Source organism: Artibeus jamaicensis, unplaced genomic scaffold, assembly GCF_021234435.1.
Source record: "Artibeus jamaicensis isolate MK-2021 breed Jamaican fruit bat unplaced genomic scaffold, CSHL_Jam_final contig_1015, whole genome shotgun sequence".
In the NCBI taxonomy this organism is placed as follows: domain Eukaryota; kingdom Metazoa; phylum Chordata; class Mammalia; order Chiroptera; family Phyllostomidae; genus Artibeus; species Artibeus jamaicensis.
In genome coordinates, this window is record NW_026521194.1 from 14,014,156 (window position 1) to 14,028,306 (window position 14,151).

Sequence of the window (14,151 nt, forward strand, 5' to 3'; positions counted from 1 at the left end):
ATACCAGCCACAAAGATGTGGTGATAATAACTCTGATTTCAGAGACTGTACATCAGAGGAAAGAGGGAATCTGAATGTGCACAAAGTAATAATAATAACTTAATTTCAGGTTAACGGAATATCTCAGTGCTTTTCCAAATGGTTACATCACCATTCGTTCATGAGAAAAATAAATAAAATAAAATGACACTGTGTATTTATTTTATTCTATGTAGGTACAGTGCTACAACCTATATGAATTATGGGTATAGATTCACTATAAAATAACAATATATCTTACCCTCAGTACATACTGTTTCTTGTATTAATCATTAGTTCAAGTATGCATGAGCTATTTATCATTGCTAAGACATTAAAAACCAAAGGTACCTAATAAAATACAGATTTCTATTTTTTTAGCATTCTTAAAGTCATATGATACTTAGATTAGCACTGAACATTCAGTAATCTTAAGGCTAAATGGTTTATTTAAAAAGAAAAAATAAAATGTTCTACATAAATGTTCTACATAAAGTCTTTCTGCAAAGGCTGAAATTATGTATAGAAGACAATGCAGAGACTATTTGAAATGCATAGAAGACATATAGAAAATATTATTAAAATTTGAACATACAAATGTTAGATATAATGGAAATTTGTAATACTGTTAAATGAAAATTTAGATGTTTAATTTGTCTCAGTCTATGATGTTTGTTAAATTGTCTCAATATAAAATACAAAACTAATCACAAAGAGGTATAAGAAAATATATCGCTTCAAAGATAAAGAATTTCTTAAATTTGGTTTTGAATTTATAGGCATTCTCATGCTTAATATTCATGACATAGGAAAGAGTATAAAGTAAAAGGTTTCTTCCTACTCGTGGCCCACCCCTGTCCCTCAGCCACGCATAGAAAACAACCAGAATGCCCACGTTTGCCTGCTCTTCCAGAGCTGGTTTGTGCCTGTGGTAGGAAAGATGTGTCTGCCCCTGCCCATTTTCACTCAGATGTTAGCCTGCTTTTCATGCTAACATGCACATGTGCCTGCACTTATTTGTGGTATTAATTCCTAGAAGTGGTAATGACAGGGTCAAGGACCAGGGTGAGAAATTTGATAGAGCTCACCAACATGGAGCCCTTGTTCTCTCTCAAGGTTCAGTGTTTTTCTCCACCAGGAGCAATGTGTGGGAGAGCTTGCTTCCCTATTCCCTGGACAGAGCAGTGAATAATATTATCAAACTCTGGGCTTTGACAAAAGGTTAGAAGAAATATAGTATCTCAGTGTAGACTTAAATTAACTTATTTCATAGAAACACCATTTTAGGGCAGCAGGGTTTTGGCAAGAATTTTAAGCAGGATTGTAAAGGGAGATTAGATTCCTGTTTAAAATATGTATACTCACTGTCACAACTATAGACACTGCTTTAATAGCATCCCACAAAAGCACAGCAGAGCCTCACTGTACTTTTTGCTAAACAAAGAATAACTATTCAAACAAAATGCTGATAGTACTTAAGGTTAAAAACTCCTGTAATGAGATTAAATGATGACCCAGGCTAGGCCAATCAGATTCTCTTGAACTTGGAAATCCCAAACTTGGGATCTCGAGTTCATAGAATTTGAACTCGGGATCCCGAGATGCTGGTAATACTACCTTAGAAACTTGAACTTGAAGAGATAGTTAACCTAGTAGAGGTTTCCATTTTGAATCATTGTGCTAATGAGCAGGATTGGTCAGTCCTCAGTAACTTAGAAAAATAAATCAGCCATACAGAGGGTAATGGAAAAGAGAGAGACAGACAGAGAGAGAGAGAGAGAGGTTTTGACAGTTTTTACATCCTAGTTCTCTGGCCTTTGTGAGGTCCAGCTGCACTCTATCCTGATGCCTTAAGAAACAGAGTGTTTGTCTAGCGCATTAAAATGAGTTTTGTTACTCACCATGAAGTGGGGATGAGAGGGAGTCTTGACTAAGAAAATCATCACACCATGGCTTATGTATCAGATCATCAGCCAAGAAATCATTTAATTCACCTAATTTTCATCATAAAAATTAAGTTTATTATACTAATGTAAAATTGGGTTAATGGTTACTGTGTTGACTCCACAGAATCTATCAAATTTAAATTCAATAAACATTTATGTGCATTTGATATGTGCATGTCCAAATTTTAGAGTAGTATTCATTTGCATAGATCTGAATAGTTTAAGAAACATTTTCACTTTCAGATTTATTTTCATAATATTCTTGTGAGTTAAAGAAGACAGTTATCATTAACCTCTTTTTTACAACTAGGGAGATACAAGCTGAGGAAATGCCTCAGGAAGTTGTTAAATTTACATAGCTAATGCCTGGAACTTCAACCCAACTGTCCTAAGTCTAATGATGATACTCTCTCCTATATACCATATTGTATAAGAGAACTGAATGGGGAGGACATTGGATTTGAAGTCAGCTGGGTAAAACAAATCCTAGTTGTTTCTACTTCCTGCCATCAGAAAGTGGCAATCTTTTAAAATTCTGGTTACCAAGTATATAAAATAGAAATAATTATACTTACCTCAGAAGCTTGCTCTGTTGGAAACAAATTCAATGCATTAATGTAGTTGAAATGTTTAAATCTTTTCAGCATGCACTATGGACCTAATACAGAAGAGCTAATATAACAAACCAAGGGAGTTGCTGTTAGAAAATATAGTCCTTCTTAAATCTGAATAAATGGGCATGGAGGAAAAACTCCTATAGCCTAGTTACACCTTGTGAAGGTTAACGACCATAGATGGCTGGAGAAACAAAAGGCCAAAGCCCAGGTGAAGTGGAGGCTGGTGCCCTTGACATTCACTCCAGTGTAGAGATATTAGACCTCCAGAGATACTATAGAGATAAGAGGTCTATCTGGGGAAAGCCTAGTCATCCTTTATATAACAAGAATGGTTTGAGGGACATTGCTGTAACCTGGCAGTCAAGGAGAGTGGAGAGGAATGTACATGTGTGAACAGTGATGACGTCACTGCACCAGTCAGTAGGGGTGGTAGACGCCCTTGAGTGAGCATGTGTACCACGTGGCTGCCACATTCAAAATGACTGAGCAAGTAGAGCAATGAATCTGCATCAAGTTTTGCATTAAACTTGAACATTCCTCCATGGAAACTATGCAGATGATTCACTTTCTGGACAATGCCGTGAATGCAGTGCAAAAAAAAAAAAGCGTGACACAAATGCTTCAAAGGTGGTTGAGGATCAGCTGAAAGTGATCCCCATTCTGGAAGGCCTGCAACAAGCAGAACGACTGAGAATGTTGAATGTGTACAGGCTGCAATCAAGAAAGATCAGTGACTGACAGTGTGAGAACTAGAAGCTGATATGGGGATTCCAAAAACTAGTGTCCCAGATTTTAATACAGGATCTTGGCATGAAACATAGCATGGCAAAATTTGTTCCAGGGTTCTACTAGCAGAGCAGAAGGAACATCGTGCTGCAGTTGCTGATGACTTGATTCAAATCACTACTGATGAACCAGATTTCCTCAAGAAGGTCATAAGCAGAGATGAATGGTGGATCTATGGCTGTGATCTGGAAATGAAGACCCAGTCATCCCAATGGAAGTCACCTGGTTCTTCAAACACGAAAAAGGCACAGCAAAGTCACAGCTAGATCAAGAATATACATTAGAGCAGGTCTTGTCCATTATGAGTACAACCTTCCAGGCCAAACAATTAGTAAGGAATACTACCTCAAATTTCTTCATTGGCTGAGAGATGCTACACAAAGAAAACTGCTAGAGCTATAGGGCAAGTAGTGATTGGCAGCTTCATGAACAACACACCAGCTCATGCATCACATCTCATTCAGAGTTTTTTGGTGAAACGTCAAATCACCCAGGTGAATCACCTCCCCTGAAGCTAAGATTTGGTGCCCTGCAACTTCTTGCTTTTCCCAAAACTAAAATGACCTTTAAAAGGGAAGTGATTTCAGACCATTGATGAGATTCAGGAGACACAACAGAGAAGCTGATGGTGATTGGGAAAACTGTGTGAGGTTCCAAAGTGCCTACTTTGAAGGGGACACAGCCATTATTGTCCTATGTACAATGTTCTTTATATCTTGTATCTTCTTGAATAAATGCATCTATTTTTCATATTACATGGCTGGATACCTTCTACACAGACATAATATAACATACATGATCAAAAATTTTTACGTATACTTTTTCAGGCTTCTTTTAGATTTCTGATGGCCCCTCTGTTAGTTAAAATATATTACCCTCATGTCTACTTCAGGTGAACTTATCTCTGAACCTTGATGGAATGTTTTAAAAATTGGAAAATATACAGTGTGCAAGTTTTTGAAAATATTGTGCTCTGGTTGACTGCCCACACAAGAGTACATTTTAAGATTTTAAAGACAGTCTTATATTGTTCACAAATGATTTCTCTTCTTGTGACTGAAACAAATTCACCTTAGTGAGGGCTTCTCTGGGGGAATTCAATTTCATGATTTGCCAAGTATTTTCTTATTTTTTAAGGATAATTTTTCTTTGAGACTCTCCATACATTAGGGTAGATAGGTAAAGGCATTTAAAAGCCCCTCAGCTTAGCTAAGGACACTGATGTTATGAATAGTTTCCATTTACCACATGATATCATGCTGACACCTTCAATGGGCACCTCCTCCTAAAACAACAAATATGCCAGGAGTTATCCTGAGTAATACTAAACGATGGTGACCAGGAGGAGTAAAGAGAAATGACTCAGGCTCTGGCAAAACTAACCGATGATAATGACTGACTTGTAAGGGTGAAATGAAGCAAAGAGTGGATATCAGAGGGAGACATCTCTGAACAGAGATGTGGGGAAAACAAAACCTCTGGCAATGATGGTAAACTTAAAGGGAGGTCTGCAAGGGGCAGAAGTTTGCTTTTATTTTATTTTATTTTTTTAATTAAAGTTTAAATTCAATGTTATTTTGTATTAGTTTCAGGCCTGCAACATAGTGGTTAGACAATCAGAATATCTCAAGTACCATCCGGCACTAAACATAACCACTATAATAGCCTATATTCCCCATAATGTGCCCTCCATCCCCATGATTATTTTGTGACTATGAATTTGTGCTTTTTAATCCCTTCACCCTTTTCACCCATTCCCCAAAACCTCTCCTCTCCAGCAACCATCAGTCTGTTTTCTGTGTCTATGAGTCTATTTTCATTTATTTATTTATTTATTTATTTTATTTTGCTGTTTAGACTTCATGTACAAGTAAAATCTTGTGGATGGACCTACAGGCTATTATGTCAAGTGAAATAGTCAGATAGAGAAAGAGGCAGAAGTTTTTAAAAGAAGAAATTAGTATCTTATATTTTTCCTTAATAGATTTAGTGAAATGGAAGGAGACTAAATAAATTGACAGTTTATTATAGACAACAACTTATTCTGCATGCCTATAGAAATTTCAGTAAAGCTTTATAAAATTTTTGTTAAATTTAGGAATATGTTGAAACTTATTTTATGTACTGGTTTATGTGCCACATTTAGCTTTGATTAGAATGTTTAATAACTTAAGTATATTGTTCTTCTGTAGCTTTTAATAACATTCAGGCTATGGACTGCAGAACCAGCATCTATTTGTAAATGTTCCTCTAAAATATACATTACATTTCTAAACAAGCTCCTAAAGCAAAAACTTTAGGTAACCTAAAGAATCTTATAAATACTAAAGTATATTATGCTTCTAGAATCTATCTGAGTGTTCCATTCTTACAGTTTTACCTCGTGATTCTAATTTTCTAGTGACTTGAGTTCATTCTTTTTACATTCCTTTTGATGTTACAGCATTGTGACCTTATAAACCTTACAGGAATATTTCTCACACAGTTGCAATTGGTCAACAAAGACTTTACTGAGGGCAATTGGATACTGAGGGCCCAGTTACCTGTGGAGCAGTGCTTCACACTTGAAAGTATTTTTAAGCTCAGTCAAAGAGTGGCCATGTTGTTCCACAAAACAGCTTAACCTTAAATACATTGACTCAGTAGATTAATGTAGTCACGTCGGAGGAGACAAACTTATCTGCTATGTAAAGTCTGAAGCTTAGAGAATATTATTTAGCAGGCTTGCTGTTAAGAATGACAGCTCTGTCTAATCATGAGAACTGAGTCCTGAGGTCTGAGTTCCACAGGTTGAGGTATGAGAGAGACTAAGCTTTAAGAAATAAATAATAATGATTAAAAGAAGAGAGTTATCTCTGCCACTGCAAGATATATGAAGCACCCTTATCTCATTGAAATTGGATATCGCATGTCCCTTGTTATCTCTGAGCACAGTATCAGGCCAGCTCTCTCCAGTGGCCTATTAATAGGCAGGGTGGATGTTTCATTTTATACATTCATTTTGTTCCCTTAGACCTGGTGTCATCTCAGACTTTTTTTTAAGGACATAGCAAAATATCAGAGTTTGATTGCTCTAATCTTTGCATACATTTGCATTAAAGTAGTTACAGTTGTCTTCAACTGTTGGTTATGTAACTAACATATTCCCAACTGATTACCACTTGGTATACTCTTCAGTCTTCTAACTTGCTTTACGTATGACATTTTTTTGCTTAGAAACTGATTAAAAAGTGTCAGTACACTTGACAATAGCATGTTGCAATTACAGGAGTGAACAGCTATATATTCTGACCATTGAAGTGTCTGTGAAAGTGATTAGAGCTACTATATTCTTTTAACCAAAAGGAAACTGATGGTGGAATTCACCCCTTCCTTCTTGAGTATTGTTTCTGGCAGGATTATCTTAAAATCCCTTTTTAAAATTAAAAATAGAACAGCATTAACATTAACACAAGTGGTGTATTTGTTCTGTTGCAGATAATTGTGAATGCAGCATTTTACTGCATTGACACAGTAAAAACATGTTTGAAACAGCACTTTATATTATTTATTGTATCTACACTACCATTATAGAACTCACTAGGGAAATACATAAATTATATAGCATTTTCCTCAGTATTTTTTATACTTCTGCACAAATAAAATTACTTTCAGTAGTTGTAATATATTAAAACTTTTAGTTTAATAATGGGGTAAAAATAACTAATAACCAAAACATCGTGGTTGCCTGGCTTATGGATTCTATTTACTACTAGGGCAGCTTTACTCTAAAAATGATCTAGAAATTCTTTACTTCTTTGAAGAGAATATTAAAATCTAAGAAGGAATTATATATTTTGGTTTCCCAAATTTCAGCAAGGAAAAAAGTGTAGCAACTCGAAATGAAAGTATACTACTTACCATGAAATTTCCAAAAAGTTTCCTGAAGTAATAAAACCAAAATGAGAAAGTACAAGTACAATAATGAACTAACTATACTCACATACAATAGTATGCATAAAATTTGTCTAAAGCATAATTACATTCACAATCTTAGTGGAACAAATACTGTTTAAAAAGAAGGTGTCAAAGTGGTAAATATCCTATCAGAGCAGAGCACAGCCCAGTGGGAGCTAACGGGGAAACAAGAAAGAGCTGAGGCAGCAGGCTCAATCAATCAGAATAACAGCGAGCCTTTATTAAAACCAACATCTTTAATTAAAATTCTTGTATTTCACTAATAACTTTGCATGTCCATCGGCCTTCTTATTGATTTCAGTTATTTCCTATTTTCTCTTTTTTGGGTTTGTAGTTTCTGGAGATATTGTAAAATTAATGGAAACAGTACAATAGACTGATCACTCGCATACATTTCTAAAATTATGCCTATCTAAAACATTTCTAAAGGAGATCCAATAATTTACTTGTAGAATATAAGAAAAAAATCTTTTTTAATATGCTGTTGATATTGCTATAAGTTGTTACTATTTGTTGTAGTTTGATGAACTTTCTTGCAGATTTAAAGAACGGTATGGTTCTCATTTTAACTACAAGATATGTAGTTACTTGAAATGCTCTATACAATAGAGTTTAATGGCATTCAAGAGATATTGCTTAATGCCGTGCTGAAGGTTCAAAGGGCCTAAAGAAAATGTGTAAAGTTGTGCCTGTTCTCCCGAAATGCTAACGGTATGAGACAAGGGTGAGGAATGCTTGAAAAGGTCCAAAAAAAAATACTGAAGTGGAGGCATTAGGAGACTAGAGATGTAGTTGTAGCTCTAAATGCACTTAATTTCAGAGACCTCAGTGTCCTCAAGTTCTCTCATCAACACAATAAAACTATTGAGATACATGGTATTTCTTCTCGCTTCCTTGCACGGTTAGGATATTTGCCTGTGTGTGAATTAGCTGCAGATAATATAGACATATAGATGTAGACACAGTTTGGGGGACTGTTTTGTGTCCCTTTCAGCCTGTTGACAGTGACACTCTCCCCTGGGAATGGCTGAGGCCCCCACCCCGGCCTGCACTCCTTATGGCCAGCCCCCACAGATATTTTCTGGACCACAGCCAATATCGTGGTTGGACTGGCCTTGTGGTTCTTGTTGTGATTGCAAGACACACCTCAGCAACAACCATCAGGGAACACTGATAAAGGCAAAGTTTACTACTCACAGGTCCTGGAGGCTGGGATTCCTGGAGTTTCACAGGTTCACTCTTTACTGGTGAGTTTAAAGGATAAGGGTAGGGATTAGTGGGTGGAAATTGAAAAGCAGGGTTATTAAATGGCCAGTCACCTCAGTTACCCATGGCTTTGTAAAAAGAGAACTTTAAGGATGGGGGTGGCCTGGTTTCTCACTTAGGTCTTTGAATAGAAGTGCGTTATATAGCTGACCATATGTTTATTTTGATGGATGTCTTTGAAATTAAATGACATGGCTAGCTTTATCAAAAGTTTAATATCAGGCACTTATACTACAGAAATGCAGACAGGGGTGTTTGGTTCAGAGAGAGAATCGTATCTAATTGGCAGGATTAAAGAGGGAATACAGTGCATTTGAAGGGTTATTGAGAGGACATTGAATGGAATAATCAGAAATATCTGGGATTGTTTTATAAGAAGAAAGGTCATGTTTTAAAAATCATTCTTTTTTATATGCTCGAAGTGTTTGTGCTGTAACTAGGTGGTCCCACTTTAAAATTCTTTATTATTACTGAGACTGTGGCCTTGAATTTTGGCCCAGATGAATCTCATCGTTCTCCTCTGTAGAATCTATAGGTTGGGAATTCCGTCGTATATGAGCTTTGATAAAGTTCTAAATACAAAATCATCTTATTTCTGAGGTTTTTGCCATAAATTTGAAGTGTGTTTGAGTAATATCTTAGTTCCCATTACTCATCATTCATAATCATGCTGTTACATGAAATGACTCCAGAACAAGTTATTTTTCAAGAGTGTGAAGCAGAGATGTGTGAGTCAGTTTAGTTATTCAATGTTGCATCTAAACTAGCTTGTAAACTATCTTTCTCCCACCCCACTTCATGTGGTCTTCAAAGTGAGACACCTATTGTTTGTGATTCTTAATGTAAACATGTTAATGAGGATATACAGGAGTCTGTAAGTTAATTTAAAACCCTACTTTACAATAATCTGTGTGACCCAGGATAAACTAGTAAAATATTTAAAATGTTAACTTTTTCATCTGTAACACTGGGCTAATTAATTTACTCTGCCAAGTATATAGGTTATTTCATATTGTAGACTTTTCTAATCCACATTAACTCAAGTATATAGATTTAAATATAATAATGTATGCCCATCAATGAACATCCATGCCCCAACCCATACTTTTCTGTAAAGTGATTGCTACATGGTAACAAGTTTGGTTATGTGTGTGTGTTCATATGTGTACTTATTTACATAAGCCTATATGTCTTGTACAGAGATTTTGTTTTATAAAATGATTATACTATGTTCTGTCACTTACTTTATTCTATTGCACATTATATTTAAAATCCTTTCATTTTACATAGATGTCAACTTTATTCTTTATTTAAAAACTGCTCCTGGAGTGTTCCAAGTTATGGATTCACTATAGTTTACTTAGCCAACACTTTATTAATAGACAGTTAGGTTGAAATGTGTTAGTCTTAATTACAAACAATTAATATTTTTAATACATATTTCTATATATATTCCCATTTTTCTATAAGTCAGATTTCTAGAAGTAGAAGTGTTAGGTTGATATGAATTTACATACACAAATCTGATACAGACAAATCACTCTTCAAAAATCTTGTATCATTTTGACACACACCATAACTTGACCAATGCTTTACATGTATCAAAGATAGACATTATTTTTTATTTGGTCATATGCACAATGACCATATTTCCTTGTTTCTTTAAGATTTTTAAAAACTTATCTTCAAGAGAGGAAGGGAAGGAGAGAGAGAGAGAAATATGAATGTATGGTTGCCTCTCGTGTGTCCCCTGCTGGGAACTGGCCTGCAACCCAGGCATGTGCCCTGACTGGGAATTGAACCATGGTTGTTTGGTTTGCAGGTCTGCACTCAATCCGCTGAGCTACATGAGCCAGGGCCATATTTTCGTGTTTTAATTCATACTTCTTAGAGTATAGCTGAGGCTCAATATCTTTTTATATAATTATTAATAATTTCTAAATATTTTTCTTAAATGGCAATTAATATTCTTTGCTCAATTTTTCTACTGAATTTTGCTATTTAAGATTTCTTTACATATAATCTATATGAATCCTTATAAATTATAAATATTACAAATATTTAAAATGTCACAACAAGGTAGTAGTATGGAATCCTCAATGTGCTATACAAACTATTATGGTAGTTTCTAACTTATTACAGGTTAGGATCTGCTTCTTCTAAAGAAGATTGGACTGTATGGAGATATTATGGCATTTACTTACCTCTATTTCTATCTTTATCATATGCTGATATATAGAAGTAGGCAAAAGTAAGTTTAGAAGTGTGAAGTGTGAGTTCATGAAACAGAGTTTATTCTTGTATTATTATCTATTAGTTATTGTATTATTTTCCAAACAACTATAAACTTACTTCTCCCCACCCATATATGTATATATACATACAATATCTTCTTTCTTTATATATATATGTGTGTGTACATTTATATATCTTTATATATAAAGATAGAATATATGTATATTCTATTTCTGTATCTGTGTATGTGTGTTGTTGCTTTATATAATTGTGACAGTAAATATTAATAATGTACATTATCTTTGAAACACTCTGATATTTCCTCATCATAGGTTGTTGGTATGCTTGCTTATACATGTGTATTCTCAAGGATTTATCCTGCTTTCAAAGTGGCAGGTACTGTGCTGGAGTTTAAAGATAAAAATGAATACAAAGCGTTTGCAACTTCAAGATTTTGTATTCATGATATAGTCACGGAAGTACCCAATTACAACACAGTGGAGTAGGTGCTGTGATAAACTTCTGTGTGACATGAAGTGACATCACCAAAAAGGCAGTGGGAGGTAGATGCAGGGTAAGGGGTTCTTGGTAAGGGATTTGCTGAAGTGTTAGCAAAGGAGATTTGATTGAGTTGACCCTTAAAGAATATAGACATAAGACAGGCAGAGAACAGGTCCAGAGCATGCTATATAAACAACCAGGATAAGAGAGATGACATTTAAGAGACAGGCAATAGAATTTTCAACAAGGCTTGCTATCGAACTGACTTGACTAGGAAATAAAAGAAAGAAGAAATTTGGGATGAATTCTAAGGGTTAAAGTGGAGCAATCAAATTGATGATGTGTATAGTCACAGAGACAAGAAATACGAGGAGAGTAGTGTTGTGGTTGAATTGAAGACAAATAACGGAGCTTAGAATGCTCTTAATGAGTCTTAGATAGCGCTCATTCTTCCAAGTAGAACTGATCAATAAATAATCAGTTGCTAATTAGAAACTAAGGTGAGAAATTTTGAGGTATCCTGAAAAAGGGTTGATGATAGAAATTTGAAATATGTAAGAAAGTATGTGGTATAGATGACCCCTACAAATGCTTAGCTCTGTAAAAGTAATGAAATGCATGAGGAAAATGGATAATTAATTTTTTTATTTTTTAAATATGAGAGTCTTAACTATTGGTTCTAAAGTAATGTCCCATAAAGAAAGAGGCTGATTTACAATATAAAAAATTAGAACTTGAACATTAGGGGTAACCTAGAGCTCAGGAAAAATCTAAAACAGGAAAAAGAACATTCCTTTATCTGAGACAGAAACAAAGTGAATGAGTTTGAATTTTGATGAAAAAGAAAGAGCACTTGATATCAGAAAGAAGCACAATAATTTACCCGAGCATAACTAACTTTCTGTTTTCTGGTGCTAAGACATGTAATGCTTCTCCTTGCATCTCAGCATCAAATTGTATTTTCATTCCCAAATTGATTATAGGACACAGGGTCTGCTGGGATGCTAAGAAACTATAAATTGCTTGGAAAATTCTGAAAGTGTTATGAGATCTCTTAGAGATGTATGGACATTACTTTGGATTTGTTCACAGGCAAGCCAGTTTATTTTAATTGTAGTTTCATCATCAGTAAATTCAGAAATTTAGACTAGCTAGCATAGTTTAGTTCAACATATTTATTCCTCGCTTACCTGATATGAAGGTTCAGTATTTTCCACATTAATATTTTGTGATTATTTCCATCAATGAGTGAAAGAGATTCCATAATAAGATAAATTATCTTTATTCCCATCTATTATATTTTAGATAAGGAACTAGGATAAGTGAAAGAGATAGGTGTGTATCTCTTATAGGTGTGCATCTCATGTGTGTATGCATGTGTGTGTGTTTCTATCAAGTCTGAATGTACAGATCTGTGTTTTACTATAATGTGGGGTGATTCTGAAAAGTTGAATGCAATGTTTTCTCATTTCTTGGCTTGTGACAGGTCCTTGATAGGATGATTCATTTTTTGTAACACTTTATCTCTAACATATCACTTATTTGTGTACCTTAAGATATAACCTTCAATTCTAATGTAAGAAAATATTTCACAAAATACTCTTTATTATTTCCTCATTCATACTCTTATATTTCTCTTATTATCTTGAATCATATATATGCCCTATGAGGTATATGTAAAAAATTATATTCACTTTCAAGGATATTTTATACTTAATATAAGAGGGCATTTTTTTTGAACCCTGACTCACAAATGTTGATGATGTTAGCAGCTTATTTATAAGAGAGAGTTTCCCTGGTGACCAAGACTGTAGTTTAAAATCTGCTTTATGATCGCTTAATGAATGAGTGACATATCTTTAAATATAGATTAAACAAAGCTTCATTAAATAAGTGAATAAAATAGCTGATAATGAATAGATCAGACAACACTCTTTTTCTATTTGATACAGCTAACAATATTATCATGTCATAGTCCATAGGTCATCAGGGATCTGTCCAGGATAGGGGTCAACCATCATTAGTAGCTGCCAAATTCTGGGCATAATTTAATTAACTTACTTTGAATGTCAATTTCAGTAATGGCTTTGCAGGTGTTTGACACATTTCTTCAGTTGAATGCAGCAGTTATTGCTCTTGAGATCATACCATTGTTACCTGTGGACATGTATACCTCATGGTATACCCTAGCCAGTCTCTCTGGAGTAGCTTTCACCACACTAATTAGGAATTAGGAATAGTAGATAGTCACTTACATTTTCTTTGGTGATGTGAAAATGGGTATGACTGTAGTACTTTGGAAGGCTCAAGTACTTTTTCATAATTCTTCTTTGCTAAATTTATTTAAAAAATAAGTATCTTCTTTGAAAGCTTAGTTTCAATGTGTTAGATCTTATGTTGCTGGTTAAAATGATCAATAAATCTAAAAAATTCCTTCCTTATCCAAATCAGGATAGACCTTATATATATCCTTAGACCTCATTCTGTCTGGCAACAATTACTGGTTTAATTTGTCTGTGATCTAGTGTGAGAGAAAAATCAGCCATACAGATTAAGACCAATTTCCATCCTTGCTTTCCCATCTAAACAAATACTTTACCCTTCATGGGATGCCTTCTCATAAATAAGAAGAGTCTTAGAACAAATATTTTTGAAGTGTTGGTTTATAAAGGCTACTTCTGAAAATCCTGGGCTCCCCAAAATGAGTTTTCTGGGCCCTTCTCAGACTTACCGGGTGTGAATGCAGAAGGAGGGTCACACATCTTTACTTTAAATCTCCCTAGGTGATTCTTAAAGTCTGCCTCACACTGAACACACGCGTTTCC

At 34.8% G+C, this 14,151-nt stretch overlaps 1 protein-coding gene across 4 annotated transcripts in view; it reads left to right on the top strand.

Moving 5' to 3' along the window:
- The window catches only part of ERBB4 (erb-b2 receptor tyrosine kinase 4), a 995,253-nt gene that overhangs the window by 686,507 nt on the left and 294,595 nt on the right, over positions 1-14,151 (top strand). The gene's annotated exons all lie outside the window — the stretch shown is intronic.